Below are 22,399 nucleotides of genomic sequence, written 5' to 3'. Positions count from 1 at the left end.
ATCTCCTAACAGGTCTAAAAGTGGAATTCAGATTTGCCATGTAGTGCTTGTCAGCTCTGAAATTACTACACAAATCACTCAGAGCACTGAAGTTTTTAACCTCACCGCCTATAACTCATGGAAAGAGAGGAAAGGATTCTCTGGAGGAGACTGATGTGGTCTCATAGCTGCCATCTTCCTCCTCCAGCTCCCTCCTGCTCCAGCTCCCCATCCTGCTATGATTTTCCTTGTCAACGAATGGGACATTTGGGTGGATATTTGGGATTTTTCCATCTCAGTACTTCTCCAGCTGCTGTTAATGCATCCCTCTACTCCATAATACTAGGAGTCAAACAAAAGAGCCAACTCTAAAGCAACCAAATTCAAGGCTGAAATTCAGATTCAACCCTGAAGAGCAGGTGAAGGGCAACACCATCACCCATAGCGCAAGGGGAGCTCTCAGTTTGGCCAAGCCCGGCTGGTGTCACAGGTTGGACCCACACTTCCCCATGTTCTGTCCTCGGCTGTGCTAGGGCATGGTCATCCACACCATCCACACTGGGGAGTATGCGGCTCATGTCTTACAGGTTTTCATCTTCCTTCCATCAAAATGGAGGTTCAAATATGGCAGCGCTCAGGCAGGTCTCACTGTGGTAGCACGTCATCCAGGGGATGTGCTGGGATATACTCTCTGATCAGGTAATTTGAAATCAGCCATAGGATTTAGTTATCGTTCTTTTGTGCTTCTAAACTTCTCTGCTGGCTTCGAAAGTCCCCGAAGCTCATTCCCAGTGTCACACAAATGAATGGATGCCACGTTCTCTTTTAGGCTCAGAAATGAGTTACTGAAAATACAGCAAATCTGTAGCAATGAAGGACATTTAGGAAGGCAGAGAGCTTACAGTGGGAAAGAAAGGGAAAGAGAGAGACAGAGAGTCTTTGTGTTTGTCGGCACAGCAGAGAGATGACAATGCTGCAAAAACTGTGCTTGCCCTTTTGCTGAGCAGCAAGTTAGAAAACCTGTGGTCTAGTGTAGCTTGAGGCAGGATGATCTAAAGTTGTACAAGGGAATTAGCATGTCTTAATCCATGGCTGCTCCCCAAAATGGCACGGCAGGAGCCATCTCAGGGTGGTTATCTCAGCCCCAGTGAGGAAGAGTCTGGCACTGCAGATCTAACTGCTTGGACTGGCAGTGAAAGGGCAATTGGCCCCTAGACTGTGCCCAGGGTCCCATGCATGGTATGAGTCCCACAAGCAGACTCGAGACATACAGGGACTGAGCTGTGCTTGGGAACTGTGTCCAGCTCAAGCAAACGGGGCCCTTACAACAACCTTCTATGACAGAGACGGGATGGTTTAGTGAGCTGAGCACTTGCTCAGCCCTCAGCAAGGGCAAGCTCAAAAACCCATGCTGGGAAAGTGCCACAAACCCTCCTGAGATGTGGGGCAAGACTTTTAGTATGAATAGACCTGCGCAGGCTGGACAGGAGGCAGCTGCAGGCAGAAGACCCCATAGATCTGTCAACACGGTGCTAAGCCTGGACTAATATCTGCTCCTGCTCCAGGATGTGGCTTCCAGACCAAAGATGCCCAAGGTCCCACCAGCCAGGAGCCCCTCTTGTACAGGGGCAGCTGTTGTACCCCATGAGGGTAGGCAAACCCAGGAAGGTCTCAACATCCTCTACAGAGGGGCTTTATGAGGATAATTTTGTTACAGGCTGAGCAGCATTAAGATACTCTAGCACCACGAGTCTGTGTGAGGTCCGAAAACAGATTTTTCCCTTCTCACATTTTATGGGGTGTGGAAATAAAGCCAATCCACATCCCAGGCCAAATCCCCCAGCCAGATGCCAATCTGGCTCCTGACTGTGATCCTCAAGCTAATAGTAACTTGTCACAGAGGCAATAGCAGAAATGAAAAACGTGAAGAGAGGGCCTGGGTCCACGCTAGCGTAGGTTTTGAATTTTGCCCCAGAATTTTTGATGTGAAAATTGATCCACGACTTTGCAACACACCTTAGGAGTCACCATTAAAGATCAGCATACCTAAGGCTTGCTACAGGCAGGTTTTCAAGATACCATAGTCCTTCCTTTGCCTTCAAAAGCCATGGAAACGGCAGTATTTCAGATAGCACCTTGGTAAATATTGGACTGCAGTCCTTAAACTGCACTGACCAAATCACCCCGCAAGAAATGAAGAAGCTCTTGGTGAGGCCGGTGGATGCTGTAAGCCAGGGCTCAAGCTGTCCTTTTGCACTACTAGCCTATATGAATCCAGCAAGATATTTCCTATATTTCTTATTGCTACTTCCAAAACTGAACTTTCTTCTCCTCCAAGGATATCGCAGGGGCTGGACAGCAGAAAATTACCCACAGCGAATCCATCCTTTCCTCCGGCTAATGAGGAAATGTACCTGTAACTCTTTCCTCTGTGTTAAAAGAGAGGGGGTTTAAGCCATCTCCACATGCCTTCTCGTCACCCCGGTGCTCCAAAGAGCATTTAACACCGAATCTGCAACACGCATGGCATTTCCCAGGTCTCAGTGGTGAGAAACCTTCATTGTCACCGGCAAATGCCACATTGTACATTCTGGGGACTAACGGGGAGAAAATGTAACCGTGCCTCTTTTTTTAATTTTCTCATCAGGTTAGAGGCATGTACGTCGTAGGGGTTAATTGTCAGAAACTTTAATTGTTACCCTATGACTCCTGCTTCCCTTGTGTGTTAGTGGCACGCAGTCGGGGCTAATAGTGAGAAAATTTGACTGTAGCTCTACCACACTCTCTTCATTAGGCTAATGGAACATTTTCCTCTCATTTTCTCCCTAGGGTAGCTGTAGGAGTGCTACCTTATAATTGTTGCTCTTACTGTAATTGGCAGCAGTAGGAGGATGTATAATCTCATTGTCTTTCCTGTGCAGTGGTAGATTTATTTATGACCTATTGACAATTCCCAGCCAGCAGCTGTAGCACAGTGAGTATTGCATTAGCCTTTCCCCCCAGCAAAGGGAAGACTACACAAAGGCTGTTATTAACTAGAAAGAACATGAACCCAAGATGTCCCACAGGACCAAATATTAACATCACTTACTGCAAACAAAGGCGCTGCTGACCCCGAAGATACATTGGTATCTTATTCCCAGGAATAAGACCAACCTTTGTGGATTCGCGTGGTTTCTGGCATGCCCCATCTCACCAGTAAAACACAAAACAAATTCATCTCCAGAGTTGCTTCAGCGATTTAACACGAAAGATGTACCAGGCTGTCTTCGTGCAGATGCCACGTTACCTTGCACCATAGTTTGGTGAGAAAACAAGGTCTTGATTCAGCAGAGAGCCTAAACGAGGGGGAATATTCCAGCCCCACTCAGCAAAGCACATAAAGATGTGCTTAATTTTCAGTTCCTGCTTTGGGATTTTGCTGAACAGGGACCTAAACTGGTTCGGCATCAATAAATCTGATCCTTCTTCCCAAACGTGACTGTTAGGATCCAGAAGAAGCTTGTGGGTCGCATCTGCTCTTGCCAGGTTGCCAAAAGATGCAGCTTTCCCGTGGATGACACCCTGCGAGTGGCTATTTCCATCCGAGGCTGTCAGTGATATTTATGTCTCTGTGTCCCTCCTATCTAGAAGTCACTGTTCCTCTTGTCCCCAGCTCCAGAGGAAGGCTCTTTGTGTTTACTCACAGACCAGTGTTTTCATAGCAGCCACCTCAAACCTTTCAAAAAGCTGCGGTCAGTACAAGCCGTGCAGCTCTCCAGGCTGGAGGAGCATCATCCTGCAACAGCCTGTGGACAGGTGCTTATCCAATGGGCCCAACAGAGCCAGGATCAGGCCCTGAGCCATAGGCTTGTACTGTGTTAGAGTAGCCACTGTGCCATGCTGCTGCTCCGCGACCACCAAGGGTGGAGGAAATAAATAAAGGTAAGTAGTGGTCTAAGTCAGTGCGGGATCAAAGCCTGAACGAAGCTGATGCAGACCCCTTCTGTTATCTGTTTTTCAGTGGGTGAAGTGATGCTCTTTTTTCCACCTCTCATCCTCGAGGCTGAGGCAATCGAAGCAACATCTGGAAAATCCCTGTGTCTCCAAAATAGGGAGTACATGAAAAGCAAATCTCTCTCCTCCACACTACTAGCTTTATTTATTGAGTTTTCCATGTTCTCTCTGCTTTTCAAAAAAGCAAAGAGAACAAATAAAAAAAAAAAGAGGGAAGAAAAGGAAAAAAACACTGGCCCAGATTCACTGGCAAAGCAAAAACAAAAGAAAGAGGGAGGGAAACACAAGATGTTTGCATCCTGATTCTGTGTTCATGCTTATGACAAGGGTCCCACTCACATTCACACTGTTCAGCCAGGTCTATCTGTGCTCCCAGCTCTTCCCAGCCCAGGAAAAGCAGGTTTAGAGCTGGTCAAGGGCATTTCATAGCAGGGAGGATTTTCTCTCGTGGATGCATTTGCCAGCTGTGCTCCAGAACGTGACCCAGGTAATGAGCTTTGCCATTCGCCACATAGTGTGCAGGAGCTATTTTGGGAGCCGAACCAGCTTTCCTCCATTGCTGAAATGCTTTGAACTTGGAGAGGTTGTCTCAGGGACGTCTCTAACGATGAGAGCCCTAACACCCAGCCTATTTAGCACAGTTTGTGGTGGAAGATATTCCAAGAAAGGCTGGGAATTTCAAAGGGAGCCTCGTATCTTCAGGTAAGGTAGGAGAGCCTGCCCATCCAGAGGCAGAGATGCTGGAGATGGGGTTGCCTGTGCTCGGCTGGAGCCTGGTGTTAACACAGTGAGAAACCAAAGCCTGTAGATGCTCTGCAGGAGAGAGAGCCTGGATTATCCCATGAGAGCAGGAGCTGCAGTGGCCCTGGGGAGTCATACCCTGAAAACAAAGTTTTTAAACAGAAACGGGTACATGGCCTGTCCAGGAGGAGATGGACGCAGAGACTGTGGTCTTTGCAAAGCCCCTCTTGAGCCTTGCGTACCCCAACACAGGGACCACCCTGCCATATATCTTAAATCCCACCATTGATCCCACTCCTTGCCCTTTGTCCATGCCCAGGACCCGAAGCTGGCCGTTTGTCCTTCCCACTGCTGTAACAGGGTCCAGTCCTCCCAGTCTGAGCCTCGCTGGGTGGCAGTGGAAGTTTTGCTCGCACAAGAGGAAAAACCAGCCCTTATCAGCACAGGATCAGCCCCCACAAACAGCAGCACGCAGATATTGATAGACAGGATGGATTTTTGGTGTCAGAAGAGTGGTTTTGCTTATCTTTCACCGCACACAGATGAGCTTATTAAAGCACAGTAGGTCAGGCACATGATATAACAGTATGATCTATGTAAAAGGCACTGGGAGGTGTTCATTGTGCTGAGACACTCGACTCCTGGCAGGTTTATTCCTCTTCATATGAAAAGACTTGACCAGAGCCAAATCTTCCCAACAAAGCCAGTAGCAAGCTCCCCACTAACTTCAGTGAGACCAAGTTTTCATCATCATTCACTCGTTTGTGCAGAGAATACTTGAATGAGTCCACAAAAGGAGTTGATTTCTGTGGAAAGTATGGAAAAAAAGAAGAAACAGCATTTTTTTTAAAAAAAGACTGTAAATAAAAGCTGGAGCTCATTGATGACTTCAGAAGGAGGATGAGTTTATCTCCCCAAGCTGTAACAGTTCATGTCATCATTAAACAGGATCGCTGTTGCTCTACCAGACCCAGTCTAGCAAACCTGATATGAGCCAGATAATCATGTGTTTCAGACTCACACCTGGGGGGAAAAAATATCTAATACTTTTACAGGCTCCTGAATCCAGGAAAAAGGATTTTGCAGTACATTTGTCTGCATTGCGGCTGGGCCTCCTTCCTCCCGGCGCAGCTGCAGGGATACGAGCAGCCACATCTGCCCCCTCATCCAGCTGAAAACTAACCAGGTTTGCTCTCAGCGGCATCCTCTCCCTGACCTGGCTGCCCACAGTTGCTGATATGGCCCAGGACTTCATTTCACCTCCTAGACAGATTATTCTCACTTAGGTATTAGCTAACTCTGACTCCTCACTGGTGGGCAGCTGGATGTGGTACCCCCTTCAGCTGGTGGTAGATCCAGCAGAAGACATCTGCCTCCGGCTGGAGGAGATAATCTCTCTCTTGTGTGCTCCCCAGTGACACACACCATCCAACGTTATCAAATCCAGCTTGGTTTGCGTGACTGGCTCTTGCTCAATCAGCAGCTTATTTAGAAAAGTCAGTTTGCTAATTGAGAAAAGTTTAATGAATTTTTGGTGTATGAAAAAAAAAGATTACTTTATATTACCAATGTGTTCATTTGAAAAATTCATTACATTTATGTATTGTGTTTTCATGTAAATACCTCTGCCAAAATGTATTAGCAAAGAATACAATATTATGGTTCATGGTTCATGTGGTATCTGAAAGGAATAATTGTATAACTAATCAGTGAAAACAAAGTAAATGTTCCTCTTGAGCTTGTACAATAAAAAACTGAATTAAAACTATTCAGGCTCAAAAATGCAAATATGCCATGTTTCCCATCAGCAAGAAAATAAAAAATTAATATTTAGAAACCTTATAGGAGATCCAGGGTCTCTGGGATTTTCTGACAGTATCATCACAAGGCAACCAGTTCAGTCTTTGTTCAAACCACTTCTCCGTAACACCATCTTACAGCCCCCCCAAACACTCCAGGGCTGGTTTGGGTTTCAGTAGTTTATTTTTGGGGGTGATTCTTAACTGCAGCTTTGTCAAATGATCTCTCCAGTGTCAGGGCAGAACGGGAGCAAGGCAGTACAGGGAAACGACCCCAGGGGTCTCTCGGAGAACAACCTGCTGTTGAAGTGCACAATATATTCAAAGCAGATGATAACTAATGGTGGCATTTGTAATTCAGAGTCAATCCTAGGGGAGTAGAGCTGGGGGAGGTGACTCCAGCCCAAGCTGCAGTCACCATGACTGCGTCTGAAGTGGGGCAGAGCTAAGGGATCCCAAATTTGCCCTTTGCTCTGGGTGCTGCTGCATCTCAGCCCAGGACTGACAACATCTCCCCCGAGAAGTGGGACTTGGTGGCTCTCTTCTCTCCATGTGACAGCAAGTCATCTCAGAAATCCTCAGGGCAGGACCGTCTGTCCCATTACCTGCACAAGTCCTCACCCCGGACCCAGGAGGGAGGGGCGAAGCAGAGGGAAGGGCTTGGGAAGGATTTAAACTCCCTGCTAAGAGCAGAACAGAGTCATGCCCAGCACTAGGCAGCCAGTGGCAATGGCCATTCACTGGGGAAGGGTCAGTGCAGCTCCCATCCAAACCCTCAGGGGTTATCTGGGGTTACCTGTAAAATACAGATAGGAAGCAACCAGCTGGGTAGGAATATTGATAAATTAAAGACACTAAAGTTCCAGTTATTTCCCATTCTTGTATCTCTCTTCATGTACATACGTAGTTCAGACTGGAAGCCTGCAACAGCTTTTCTCATTGATCTCGTGGGGATCCCTGTCCTTACACAGGCTGCTCTGAAAAGCCGCAGATCAGAGCTATGACAGGATGGTGTTTTTGGAAGCAGAGAGGCTGGATGAGCAGCACAGCCCATAGAATTGGTACAGCTGGGCCACAGCCCCCGTGTTTTCCAGACGGCAGGGAGATGTGGCAAACAGGTCAGAAGGAGGGAACAAACCAACGGGAGTCCTCCTGACCCTGGGCACTCCCAAAAAGTAGGGGAAAAGGAAGTTTTGCTCAGACTACAGAGAACTCAAGTGTGGTCACTGATGCTGTGTCTCTGATGGACCCCGGGACCTCAGACAATGCACAGCATGGAGCCTCCTGGATGAGACCTGAGAAAAAAAAAAGCAAAGCAAGACGCAAAGGGGGAAAAATCCACTTTTAGCACCACTTTGAGTCTTTCTGATTTTCACAGCCAAGTGCCACCACCTTTTTCATCACTCAGGTACCAGCAGGGCTGAAGGGCTTCACCCAGGCTGCCGGTGAAGAAGCAGCGTCTTTCAGCAAAACCACAAAAAGCAGAGGCGGAGGAGATACAGTGCAGCCAGGCCAACAGCCAAGGCCACGGGGCACGAGATGGAGAGCATCCAAAGCTGCTCACCTGGGGAGGATGCGTAGGCAGAGCTGCCTGTTCCCAAGATAAATAGTAATCCAGGATGCCCTATGAGGAGTGACACGAACCCCAACCCTCTTAATCGAGTGGGGACCACAAACCCCCACCCCTCAGTCCAGCAGCTGGGGTGCCCTTTCCCCAGAACCAGGCTCATTCCTGCAGAAGGGTTAATATCCGCAGTGCTAAATTATTAACCACCTCAGGGCACACACCGTGCTCTGAGACAAAGCTGGATAAAAGCACTCAGGCAGGTTTTTAAAGCATTTTGGGGGCTACCGCAGTACCCTTGATCATTACGGATGCAGTGGCTGAAATGTGTTAGCTGGTGCCTTCTCGGTGGGGTGAGTTCAATGCTCACTGCCAGCCTGTGCCCTGAGCAGGCAGGACAACCCTCAAGGCCACCTTGGCTCCTCTGGGCTACTGTGTGCAGAAATGGCCCCGTTCAAGTGTGCACTGGCTGTCTCTAACCACAAGAGTGTGCCTGGACCACAGTTTTGGGAAAATGTTAGCATTTTGCTAAGACTATGTTAAAACCTCTCCTCCTTATCTTCAAGAGAAGAGTGGTCGCTCTACCCTCCTACCCACGCAGGATCCCCCAAAACATCACAGAACCATAGAATTGTTTTGGTTGGAAAGGACCTTTAAGATCATCGAGTCCATCCATTAACCCAGCACTGCCAAGCCCACCACTAAACCATGTCCCTCAGCACCACATCTACACGTCTTTTAAACCCCTCCAGGGATGGTGACTCCACCACTGCCCGGGGCAGCCTGTTCCACTGCTTGATAACTCTTTTGGTGAAGAAGTTTTCCCTAATATCCAATCTAAACCTCCCCTGGTGCAACTTGAGGCCGTTTCCTCTCGTCCCATCACTTGTTACTTGGGAGAAGAGACCAACACTCACCTCGCTACACCCTCCTTTCAGGTAGTTGTAGAGAGCGATCAGGTCTCCCCTCAGCCTCTTTTTCTGCAGACTAAACAACCCCAGGTCCCTCAGCTGCTCCTTATCACACTTGTGCTCTAGACCCTTCACCAGCTTCATTGTCCTTCTTTGGACATGCTCCAGCACCTCAATGTCTGTCTTGTAGTGAGAAAGTGTAGTTCCACTGTCCTCTCCAGAAAACACTCTGCTCCTCCCAGCCCCCAAACATTACTGCTCCCCCCATCTTGCACCCACTCTGCCCTCAACAAAACTGGGGTTTGCCCAAACCACTAAGATGAGGTCTAGGTATCCTTGGAGAGTCTTGGTCCTCCTTTCTTCCAAGGACCAGTCATAACCATGATCCTCCGTAGGCCTGGAGAGACGAACCAGGATTTTGGAGCAGGCACTGTCTTTTGTTACGTGTCTGGGTAGGGGTTTTCTGCCCCAAGGACATTTTTACTTCCACGCATATAGCACTGGGCATCAGTAATGTTCCTTAAAGCTGTAAACTCTGGAGATGAGTCCTTGTGTTTGCAGGGTGGGATTTGTCTCACCAATCTTTAAGGGGTGTCCTAACCACTAACTTCATCTGAGCTGGTTACTCAGGTTCTTTATTCTAAATAGACATTTCTAGGGCAAGACCCATCTGAACCGCTTCAATCGGTGGCTGTAGGATGATCATGGACTGCAGGATTAAAAAGTGTGTTTCAGCCCACGTAAAGGGAGCCAAGGGTATCTAGTCCAGCTGTAGCTGTCGGTGTTTGTAGACATTCTGTTTGATTAGCAAATCTCACCTCCACTGTCTGGATATCATACGTGTTTGTATGGCACTTTGGGGTAAGGTAACACTCGGGGGATTATTTTAGGGGAAGCCAAACTGATCTGGAAATTCACTCCTGCTGTTTGAGACCTGCTTTCCGTGCAGGACTGTTCATATCCGTATATTACTCGCTTATCTGGGAAGGACTGCTCTGAGCATGGCTTGATCTCCGATCGTTTAAGCATCAGCTCCAACCTCACACAGTAAGAGTTCTGTTTTGCCAGTGTCCTCTGAATCATCCCGTGCTGGTTATTGCCAAAAGTAGGAGGTGGCAGAGCAGTGAGTCAGTGCTGCATGGCTTCGCCTTCTGCACAGATGGGCAGCCTTCCGTAGCCAACACCAGCTGCAAGGCCCAACACACAGGCAAGAGGGTTTTGTCTGCAGGGGCTTCGAAGTAAAGCTCTGTGCCTTTAAATTCACTGTGACATATGTACCAGACCGATAAAAATGACTGCTGACCTGCATAGGGTTGAGAGTTTTCACAACACCCAGCTCCATATGGTGGGCTCACACCAAGGATCTGAGGTCTGATTTGGAGCTGAACACTCCCACGTCCATGGGTATTTGGATGGAGCTGTTTGGGAGCCACTGTAGAAATCAAGCCAAGCTGCCAAGTCTTGGGCTTGGTGCAAAGCCGAGCTCCCTCAAAGCAAAGGTGGTGGGGAAGATGGATTCGGGTTGGCAACAGCTCCCTGTCATTTTCCATTTGCGAATGAAGACCAAACTCTGCCGGCAGTTGCCAATTGTACCAGCCTACTTCGACACAGCCATTTCTCTGCATGGGATCCAGGCAAAATAAGACAGCCAAGATAAACATTTGGTTCAAAAAGTGCTCACAGCCTACCAGGAACAAAATGACATATTGCTCATCTGAAGGCCAGTGTTCCTCCTGGCCCACTGTCTAACCTCTCCAAAATGGGACCGGTGGCCTGTCCTATCTGTTCATTGGTCTTGACATCACCTTTTCTTGCGCATATAGGTGGGAGGACTAAATATCATGTACATGCTATGAAAACATTACAGCAGAGAACGTTTTGGAAGCTACCTGGCTATTTCATCAGCAGTGGTTCTGGCTCCCCATCTATGTGGCCTCTCAAATAAGCTCATTTTGAACAGCTTTTGTTGTATTAATTCAGCAGAGTTCTTTCTACAGGCCTTTCGCGAGGGGTGGTTGTTGATGCCCTCTGTGCACGCACTTAAATGTTTTCTCCCTGTACTTCGGGGTGCAGCAGACTTGGGGACCATATTCTGACCAGGCTTCCCAGCTCCCATCTGCCTCTTCCAGCAAAGGATAGATTTGGAGAATTTTTCTTTCCCTTATCCCACTTACACAAGAGTCAAATATTGTAGCCAATAAACGTACCATGGTGATTTTTTTTCCATATAAATAAGTATATATCACTTTCACATGTCTTGAATTACACCTTACAGATGAGGTTGTGCTGTCAGCAACACTGGACTACAGCAACAGTTACATTCAACAAGAATGTCTGAAATATATATGAGGCTGACAAATAATTGAGTGTTAAATGCCTATTAGTTATTCCGACAGTCTTTTAAAAAAAAATTGTGGATTATATTAGGACACAGATTCTGCCTTCTCTTTCTCTGCCTAGTCTATTACTTATCTCCTTCAGTTTTGCTGGGAATTGAATTTTTGTTTCCATAGAACTATCAATACTGCCACACAGATTTCCTTCCTGAGCAGGCAATAGCCATTAGAGTCTATCATTACATATATATAGTTAATTACTTTTCCCATGTTTATTATATGGTACTTACCAACACAGAATTTCCCTGGAGCTTACCCTACAGTCATTAGGTATCGGGATCTGTTCTCTTCCCTTGACACAAATCTTTAGCTTTGACTGTCCCACCTAATTGTGTACTACCAGAATACCAATATTCTGAACAATTTGATTAGACCTTTAGGGGACCCTGCTTGATAACCTCTCCATGGTGAAAAATTATCATTATTTCTGTTTTATTTCCTCTCTTTAAACAATTAGTAATTCCTGATGGGGCTTCCCTCTTATGTCACAATAATGTCATTTTTTAAAAAAATTATTGCAATAAACCTGCTAAAAAGCTTTCTGTAGTGACTGATCTTCCCCAGTCTCCAGTATTTCCAAGTATCCTAGTGTAAAATGAGACGATACATCTTGCCAATTTACCTGCTGCAGAAACAAGACCTGCCAGCCTGTGGTTTCCAGGGTACCCCTTGCATCACCCAGCATCATAACCACACTGAATCAGCAGATTCAACCCACGCTTGCTTTTTAACTTCTCTCCAGCACTGACCAAAGTGAATGTTGAGGAAAAGTACAAGAACAGGGTGAGCATAAAGTGATGTTTCCTCTGATACTATCTCAGCCTCCAACAGTTTGCCTCTTGGAAACTTCCTGAACCAAAAATGTTTACAGATAGTTAGAAACCCTCAGTCGATGCTTCTCTCTGGCCTCTTGAACCCACGCAAACTGCTGTCATTCACAATTCCACTTTATCTGTAGCGTTTTGCCATTCCCTACACATATATATGTGTATATACCCTCCTCTATAGCCATAAAGGAACCAGAACTGAGATACTCAAGATGGAGCGAGTCATAGATTAACATCATGACATAATGTTAAAATCTGGTGTCACATTTACCACTTTCCATTCCTCTGGTAAGCATCACCATGCTCATGAGATTTTTTGGTTAAATTTCTGACACTTATTTTTTCTCTTTGTAATATTCAAATTCAGGACATTTTCTACACTGAATGTTTCAGAGGATGCTGGAAAACATCCAGTACTCATTTTATCACTTTACTTTTTGGCTAGATTTCAGTGCAGCCTTTTTTCTTTCATGGAGAATTGAAGCATCATACAACAGGTTAGTTTTTCATATGTTTTATTGTTTTAAATAATTAGTTTAATTTAGGCTCCCTTTGTGTTCTCTTTTCAGACTTTGCAATCAATATGTTTACTAGCAACTGAAGACATCATGAATATATGTGTATTAGCAGATAAATGCAGAAATTACATTTTGAATTCACTGACATGAGCGTTCACCCCTACAACACGATTTAGAGAGTTTAATCAAGAAACAAAAACTTGTGAGCCCAAACAAAACGTCTTGACTGTCTCATTTCAATTGCTAAATACTCACCCAGGATGCATATGAATGAATTACCGACCTGAAATTATGTGCATAAATTATTTGGCAAACAAGTCTGAGTAATGAACAAATGTGGGTGAATTGCTGTGTTGGGGAAAAGAAAGCAAGGCATGATTCATTCAATCACCTACTCGTTATGGCTGATTCCCGAGGCTCAAATTAGGCGATAATCAAGGATCCTTCAGCACAGCAGCTGGGGTGAGCTCAGATGGGCTGTGAGCCTGCAGACACAGGATTTGAGAGCTTCTGTGTAGCTAGGGCCGGTGCCTCCAGCATCCCACGCTCCTTCATAGCGCCGAAGCGCCCAGCCAGTTCTGATGCAGATGCTTGGACACCCCCATGCATCAGGAAATTGCAATTCCTGATCTCACTTCAAAACACTCTCAAGTGTCTCTGTGCCAAATAATAGTCAATACGTGGCCTAAGCCAGACCGACTGCTATCTTGTCATGCACACAGGGTTACCACATAGGCACAGGTAAAACCTATCTTGTGTCCTATCTGAGTACTTACACTGGACACAGAACATGCACTGTAGCCTCACAAGGATACTGCAAACTCCGCTTTCGGCACATCCTACAGCATAAACCCCGATGAGGATTTGTTTGCAGGAAGCCCTGTCTTCCAGCCTTGGACACTAAATATCCATCCATAATCCTTGTCCTTGCAGAGTGGCGGGGCAGCAGGAGGAAGGGTTCTCACTGCTGCTCCCAGGACATCAGCCAGAACCCTCCTGAAAGCTCCCTCCAGTCAACCGAGCAGTGACCACCAAGTCATACAGCCTCAAGCAGTCCCACCACCCTGCCACCACGCCGTTGCCTGCAAAGCTCTCCCCTATGCTCTCCCAATGGATATAACGAGACTTTGACAATGGGTTTTCCAGTAAGCTGGTTATATTGCAGGAAAATTTACCCCTTGTTCCCCTATCTGCTGCATGACGACTTCCTGCTATACCAAGGAGAAAGAAGTACTGTTATTGTCATGCACATCCACGGAGCAGAATAGCCATTACCTGAAAATGTGAAAATGATGCATAGAACAAACTGGATCCAAATCTGTATTCCCAGTTGTAATTACAGAAGAGGTTTAAGATTGATTTAGAAGATTTCTACCTCTTGAATAAGGCTGTCTTCTAACCATTCCTTCAAAGGCACGTTCCTTTTCCATGCAGAATTATGGGTCACTTGGATTTTGAGGTTTCCATGGGATTTCTGGAAACCTTGTTCTTGATGAAGGATCCTGACAAACTGGTACACAGCTTACACATTGAGCATGACCTCTAACCAACAGCTGCTCTCCATCCAACGTGTTTCACAGCTCCGATGTTTTGGGGAGAAGTACTGCACTACCTGTGCTAGCTGGCTACCTTGTGCGTGCACAAAACAGACCCGATATCCAGAGATCATCCAGGAAGCCAAGGATTCAGGACAGACATCCTCTGTCCTGAAGCTTTTTGGTTAAACACCTCTCCAGTCAGACTTTTGGCTAATTAAGTCTTCTACTGAATTACAGGATGTAATGCACACAGTAGTGAAGAGCAGTAGGTGGAGGTTTTCTATGCAAACACAGGGCTAAATAGATTATTAGCATGGGCCAAAATGAGCTATGTTCGCCTTTCACGTATCCCCATCACATTTTCAAGGTCTACCCCTGAAATGCCCACAGCTTCAGTTTTGGCTAGCAGTGCTCAGTGCTTAGGCAACATGGAATAAGCACTGTTGTGTTCAAAATGTTCTGTTTTGTTGTTGTGTTCAAATGTTCAAAATGCCTTGAAGAATGTAGAAGTTACTATCCCCCTTTTAAAGGAGAGGAGAAATAAAAGCAGGAAAGGGTTTAAAAGCAGCAGTCATAGGGGAGAGAGAGGTTTCCACTGTAGAAGTCCACTGTCTTGTTGACAGCTTTACCACTAAATGTCGTCTGTTTGTTGCAAAGGCTGTAGCAGCCAGTATTGGTTTTTTTCAAAGCACACCTTTTAGATCAAGACCATAGTTCTAACTGTTTTGTCCAGAGTTGTGACAGGGCATCAGTGAAAGAACAGAGTAAACCCATTCAGAGCATCAAGGGTCCTGTTATTTTCCTTTCAGGGAAAATATAGAGCAAAAGAAGACTGAACATTCAGCTAAATCTGAATTTTTGTTCAGCTGACCATCAAAACAAGTGTAAAGGTGAGATTCCCAGGCAACTTTTACTCCATCCTCCTCCAGCCACTCCTGATTTCCTGAGTATCAGTAGCAGGTGGGGCAGGAGATCCTGCCAAGGCTCGCTTGGAGAATATTTTTTAAAGCATTACGAAAATTCCCTTGAACGATGCTGAGCACTGCAGGCAGCACTTTTCTGCCTCAGAAAGGAATATGGAAACTTGTATTTCCTCACTAAAAGCAAAATACCACTGCCTGTCTCTGGCCCTGCATGAGCCAACTAAGCCTCAGTGTAGAATAGGCAGTATGAGTAGAATTCTTGCCTCAGGGAAATCAGAGCTGAGTTATTGTTCAGTGGCATCAGGATTTGATTCAGTGTAAATGGGAGAAAAATCAAGCCAAAACTATGAGGTCTCAGCCAGCAATATACTTAAACCCGCATCTAAGCTCAAGGTCATGAATAGTCCCAAATCAAATACAAGTACTGGATGTACTGGTCTCAAGTGAATAAAAAAGGGTTTATGCATACACAGTAATAAATTTTAAGAAGGGTGATGTTTTAAGTTGCCTAATTCCCTGCAGCATTTTGGAGTTTCTGTTTCTAGTTATCTTAAATATCTACACTATGATGACAAGAGAGTGACAAGATCAGCATTGCCGCAGTGTGGTGTGGAGCAAGTGGGAGTTTCGCTTCCCAGGCCGCTATTCTCCCTCTGTGCTCACTGAAGGAGCCCCGTTGAAGGGGAAATCTGCCCCTCTAGTGTCATATAAGAGAGATGAGCGACAGTTTCATACGCCACTTTACACTGAAACATTTGTTTAATACTCAGTGTAATGTAACTTTTAATATAATTAGATTAGCAGTCACAAAATACTTTGCTAGTTCTGTTCTCAGTGCCCTACCAGTGAAGTTACTATGAGTGATACGGCGTTAGCTTCCTGTTTGACACACATGTCTGTGATGTAAAATCCACTTTTGACAATAAAAGATTATTATATTGATGGAATTTTAATAAAAGCAGAGTAAGAAAAGACCTCAAGAACCTCCTCTAATCTATTCCTGTATAACAAGAAAGGATCAGCTGTATGGTTTTTGTTCTTAAAACTTTCCATGATAACCTTGTCCAGGAGCTTATTGTAAGACTTCATTGTCCCCACAGTTAATGTATTTTTCAGAACTGTCTTGGTCAATACTTCTTGTCCTGTCTATCATGGACATGAAGAAAAAATGATGGTGTCCCGTGTTAGCTGACTCTTTCGTAAGCTGAAGAACCTCAGCACACTCACTGTTCCATCACAGGTCGTTTTCGAGCTCTCTGCTCGTTGCTGTGTGCTACTCTGAATGCTTCTGAATTAGCCCCCATTGTTGGAGCAAGGCCCAAAGCTGGGCTCCAGCTGGTGCTTCCTGACAGCTACGGGGAGAGAAAGGCTCCGCTTCATGCTCTTTTCCAAAGACCTCTAGTTGTTCTCCAGTTCCTCTCCAGCCTGTATTTGTGTAGCTGTTTGTTCCTTCCTAAGCCTACCAGCTTGTGCTCATCCTTATCAAAGTGTATTTCTCTATTTCTCAAGATCCTTTGCAGCTCTGGCCCTGTCTTTGCAGTCCATCCTTGCATGGATTTGCCTCCAAATACAAAAAAAAATATCCTTTCTAGTCCATTGAAAATCTTGAATAATACACCAGCTCTCACACAATGTCTCTTACACTTTACTGGTGAATGACTGAGAATTATTGTCTGAAACACTTTGCACTCAGTCCTTTATAACTTCATATATACCACGTTTCCTTGACTTGCTTATGAGCATGTCCCATCAAAAGTCTAACTAATGTCAAGACTTACAAGTTGAACTGTTTCTCCTGTGTCTCAAAGCCTGTTACCCTGCCATGTAAGGAAATGAGATCGATTTGACATGATTTGTTCTTGACAAATCCATGTTGGCTGTCACTAATCTCGTTTTCTCTTAAATGCTTACAAATTGTTTGATTATTTGTTCCAGGATTTTTCAGGAAATTGAAGATAAGCTGATGTGTCTGTAATTCCCTAACTCCTCCTTCCAACCCTCCCCTTTTTTAATAAGTTTCCATCCCCACCTTCTACCTCCTCCACAGTTTTTAAAGGTACTTACTCCACCAAATGTTTCATACCATAGGGAGTCTATCAGCAAAAGAAAAACAGCAACTAGCAGAGGACCTTCTAAAAAGATGATCATACTTTAATGACCAAATATGCTAAATGATATTTTAAACAGTTTTAGGTAGATTATTACCGGGTTTTTCAAAAGACTATAGTTTTGGTTTGTCTCTATTGTACAGCTTTCAGTAAGCTCACTTAAAAAGATGGAGAGTGACATGATTTTTTAATACGCTGTGACTACATTCTCCTTTTGCTTGACAGCTGTAAACCAAACCCAACTCAAGTGGTCAAATTGAGCCTAAAGCTGTTGGTGGGTGTTATTGCAAGAAAGTATGCCTGAATTTCCTGCCACTGTGCTCCTTTCACACAATAAAGTGGGATGGGTCAGAGTGTGTGGGTGAGCAGTTCAGGCAAGAAGATCAACATACTGACTTGCTTAAGTGAAAATATCTCCTTGTGCAATACTGAGAGCACCAAACAATGATGGAACGAGCACCCAGCTGGATGAGAAAGCCAAACACATGTAATTCTCGCAGCACTTTCCCTTCTGTGCCAGAGACTGTTTTCAGTGGAGTTGGGTCTATATACAGCAGCTGAGGTCTTAGCTGCCAACTTTAGCTTTGCAGCCATACATTGAGCTTTCCTGTACATCACATTTGCAGCTTCCCCCTGAACCCTCTCTTCTCTGCCCCTTTTCGATAAAGGGTTGGGAAGAGAAGAGCTGTCTCTGGCTGTTGGCAGTGCAGCACATCATTTTAAATTAATCATTTCCCATTAGCTTCACAGGCCAGATGCCAGGCATAGTGGAATCAATCCTTTTCTAAACAAGCATCTCTGCTCTTAAGTACATTTTCGCTGGGTTTCTGAGCACACATCAAGCCTAGGTTCAACAGAAAGGTGGGGAGATTCCCTCTGCTCTTTCTGGTGTTTCTTTTAAATACTAGTGAGGGCTGCTGTATCCCCATGAGATGGGGAGAAGTGAGAGGAGTCTTGGCAGGGTAAAAAAGACAGAAAGAAACTTCCTGAAAAGCTCAAGAGCTCCTTATTAGAAGGAGCATTCCTGAATGAGGTTACCGACACACCTTTTACTCCTCCTGCTGAGCCATGATGTCTTCCTGCCCTTGAGAGTAGGCACGGGTAACAGAAGTCAGCTTTAGTTATCAAAGAGTCACATGATTTCACCTATAGTAGGGAAAAAAAAAAGGTAAGGCCAAGAAACGGAATAAATATTGTCACGATTGACTCATCTTTCACAGCTCTCTGCTTTTTTTTTTAACCTGTCAAACCTCTCCCATTGTCATTTCACACTCAGTTTCAATGTAGCTACAAAGGTGGAGACGGCAATTGTGTTGCTGTATTGATCCTGACACTACAAGTCCTTCTCTCCTTCTTTGTATCTTCCTCTGGTAAAATAAACTTGGTTTATGGCGCGGGGTCACTGCTGTGGGAATTGCAGAGGCTGGAGTGCTGTACAACACTACCCCCGTGTGATTGCTCTTGTTACAACACCTTCTAAACCACAGTCTTTCCAAACTGACTATTTTACGTGGAAGATTCCCTGTCTGAGCACGAATCCTACCATTAAACAGCCAGTTTCCTCGGTGGGAACTGAACAACATCATTTGATACATATATATACACTTTGTTTTTACTGAATTCCTCTTTTCTTGTGCCTATAACCTGGTGTAATTTTTATATGATTCTATATTTGCTGCTTCAGGAACTTGGACAGACCTGGTATTTCCACCTCTGCCAGCCCATGTTGTATTTCCTCTCTGAATGCAGAGTTCAGTGCAGAAATTTCAGGCTTGCGTGTACTTCTTTGCCATCATCTTGTATTTATTTGAGGTGAAGAGGACCAAAGCCAAGCTGCTTTAGTGGAATAACAGCATCTTTGCCCACACAGTTAATGGCTGGGCTCTGAAGCGAACGGAGATCAGCTAGAGTGGCCAGTCCAGCGCTGGCGACATGCTGGTTCAGCTCCTGCTCCAGGATGGGTGCATGAGTGCAGCACCCAAAGTACTAAAGCTGTTGACATTTAGCAGTAGTCCCACTTCAGCTGGCTTCACGAATCTGAACAGCCTGCCAATTGTTCATACCCTCTCTTTACCCTTAAAGCATCACAAAGATGACAAGGAAATCAGCACAGGGATCCCTGCTCTCCATCGCGAGGTGAAGGCACGCGCCTACGCCCAGCTGCCAAGGAACAGCAAGGTTGGACGCTGCTCCAGAAGGGCAGGGGAGCCAGGGACCGAGCGTGACAGCAAGGTGGGCTGGGTGGAAAAGGTGAGGACAGCAAGGTGGCCTCACTGACAAAGGCACAGCACAGTAGTACCTGAGCAAAGCAAGCAGAGACACTTTGGTGACAGTGACCAGGTTCAGCTGAGAGTCCAGGTCACCAGACAAGTCCATGGTGATGGGGCAAGTGCAAGGTGAAGCAGGCATGGTCGTGCTAGTCAGCCGACTACACTACCTTAAAGATGTCCCTGAGCCCAAATAGGCAAACCCTCAGGAAGGGGGATGCCCTCAGGGCCATAACACTGACAAGACCCATGAAAATCTTTTACTTGCCTACCTGAAAAATTAGATTCCAACATGTCTCATTTATTTTTGACTTAGACAAGTGGCAAGGAAAAAGAGACACAATTTTATTATTGCTTTGCTGCTGCTGAACTCAGAGTTCAAGTAACATGGTCACTGTTACATGCTGGGTAACTTTTTTAGAGAATCGCTGTTGATAAGTGAAGAACAATGGAGAATATTTTAGTTGGAAGGAATTCTACTTCCATGTCAAATGCTCCTGTCAAACTACTTCCCCTTCTTTGAGACAAAAAAAAAAAAAAATGCTTCTTTGTTAAGCATTGACCTGCTCCTGTTGTTTATTGCCCAGATTAAGTACAACTCAATATTCTGTCTCCAACATCCTTATTTCTGGATCAGTCAGGATGTCACCTTTATGATGACAGGGAACACGGCATGTTTAGATGTCCGTTTTCCACCAAGGTTTCCTTGAGTTCAGATCTAATGTAGAACAACTCTGAAGCTAACTCAATGCGTAGGTACTTGCCTTTAATACTTAAGAGAAAAAGTGGAAAGTATCAACAGACCTTTTTCTTCTCATAGATAACAGAACTATACAGGAAGATTTTCCTAAGTGTGTGCTCTTTTCTTAACAAACAAATTAGCCATAGAAACCCCCAAGGTCACAGAGTTACTGAACAAAGAACTAGAAACAATGAGGCTTATGCTGAAGCCCCATCCCTCCTTCAGAAGGTGTGGTTTGCAACGGCATGAGGGTGCTTTTTGCTGGAGGTTCAAAAAGCAGTGAGAGGAAATCTAAGGAATAAAATTCACCTAAAGCTATTAAGAAAAAGGTGCCACTTCTGAGACAGAACATCCATTTAAAAAGCAGCTGTTGTCATAATAAAGACAAGAAATAAGACAACTAAGAGGCACAGGAGGCACTCAGACTGAGAACATCTCGACAGGGGCTATAGGACACCTTCCACCTAACTTCAGAGAGGGACAGTGCGGGTATTTGTCTGGGATGAACTAATTATGTTGAGTTCCCTTTATTTAATGGCATGATGGCACCTCCAAAGCACAATTCACCTGACCTGCTTTAGAAATCTACTTTAGGATGAGCTGAATCCCACCACAGGAGTGCCTTTTCCTCTCCATTAAGGGAAATCAAAGGCACCAGCTCAGAGGTGTCTGCCCTACCAGTGTCTACCTTTGGTCAGACTAGGTATGGATAATGAACGGTCAAGATCAACATCAGAACTGGGACCTTCTGAGTTTGGAAGTGGTTCAACAGGTATTGTAAGTGGAACACAAAACGTTACCAGTGTGTTAGCACGCAAAAGAGGCTTTTTTTCCATGATACCTGTAACCTCATTGCAGGTTTTTGTAAGTTAGATCATCTTTACCCTCTCTAACAACGTTTGCTGGTGCTGGATCATCTTCTTAACACAAATATCACCCTAACATGTGGCTCAGACGCTCTCAATCACATTGCCGCAACATGGCAAATGAAAACAGAATTTGGGCCATACCTATGCTGACAAAACATTTTTTTGCTCTTTCTGTTTAAACTACCTGAGGACAGTGAACTTCACAGAACTGCCGGCGTGCCAGAGCAGTTCAGATCAGGCCCACAAATGTCCTTTGCTGCCTGAAAAACCCATTAAACCCTTGAACAAAATTATGTATGTGAACACCTTTGTAGAGCAGATAGAAGTGTCTAAAAACCCATCTGCAGAGAAACTGCAGGACACATAAAGCCAACATGAAGAGAGATAATATGCATTAATCTTTCTTGAATGGAGTCTTGGAAAAGAAATAAATCTAAAAGGATACAGAGACCCATTTCATTCTCAAAATTTAAGTATTTCCATCATTAATTACTTTGAATAAAAGCCTTATAATTCACTCACTTTCAAACAGGTATTTTACTCTTTTACTACTTTACTTCAGAACTCAGCAATTCATAAATGGAAGCCTGTAACCCCACAGTCTATTTCTTCCTAATTAAAGAACCCTGTTAGGACATGCAGAGTAGCTGCTGGATTTTCCTTTTAAGTCCAGACCTGTCACTTCCTTGAAAAATAACTGTAGCAAATGAAAATGAACAAGTCTTCCAACAGCCCTGCAAAGCTTTCATGTGAGAAACAGAAGAACTCACTATTTCCCTGCATTTTGACCTGCTCTGTGTGTGTTTTAATAGAAGCCTCACATCTAAAGGACATGCTTGTTGCTGTGATATCTAGCGTGTTCTTACAACAGGGATTATTTAATGCAGAACAGCAGTGGAGAAACCAGATTGCTTGAGACTATTTCTTTCAGCCTTGCCAAAGCTTCCAGTGTTATCAGTTGCACAACACAGCCCAAGGCCTGCCTTTGCCTATACAGACAAGGAATGTCATCCCTCACACTGCTTTGGAAAGTAAGGGCAACAACTCCTGAGCTCTTCTCTGATCTGAAACAGAGTGTCACCGAAACACTCTGGTGCCCGATCCTAGACTCAACGCTGCTGGCAGTGTCCTTGTGGGCAGCGCCAGTTCCCGGTCAGGTTTGGGCTGATCAAACAAAACAAAGCACAAACACGAGCATCTCCTGGGGTGTGAGCGAGGGCA

The sequence above is a fragment of the Nyctibius grandis genome, chromosome 4 (genome assembly GCF_013368605.1).
Source record: "Nyctibius grandis isolate bNycGra1 chromosome 4, bNycGra1.pri, whole genome shotgun sequence".
Taxonomy (NCBI): domain Eukaryota; kingdom Metazoa; phylum Chordata; class Aves; order Nyctibiiformes; family Nyctibiidae; genus Nyctibius; species Nyctibius grandis.
Note: the sequence above shows the minus strand (reverse complement) of the source record.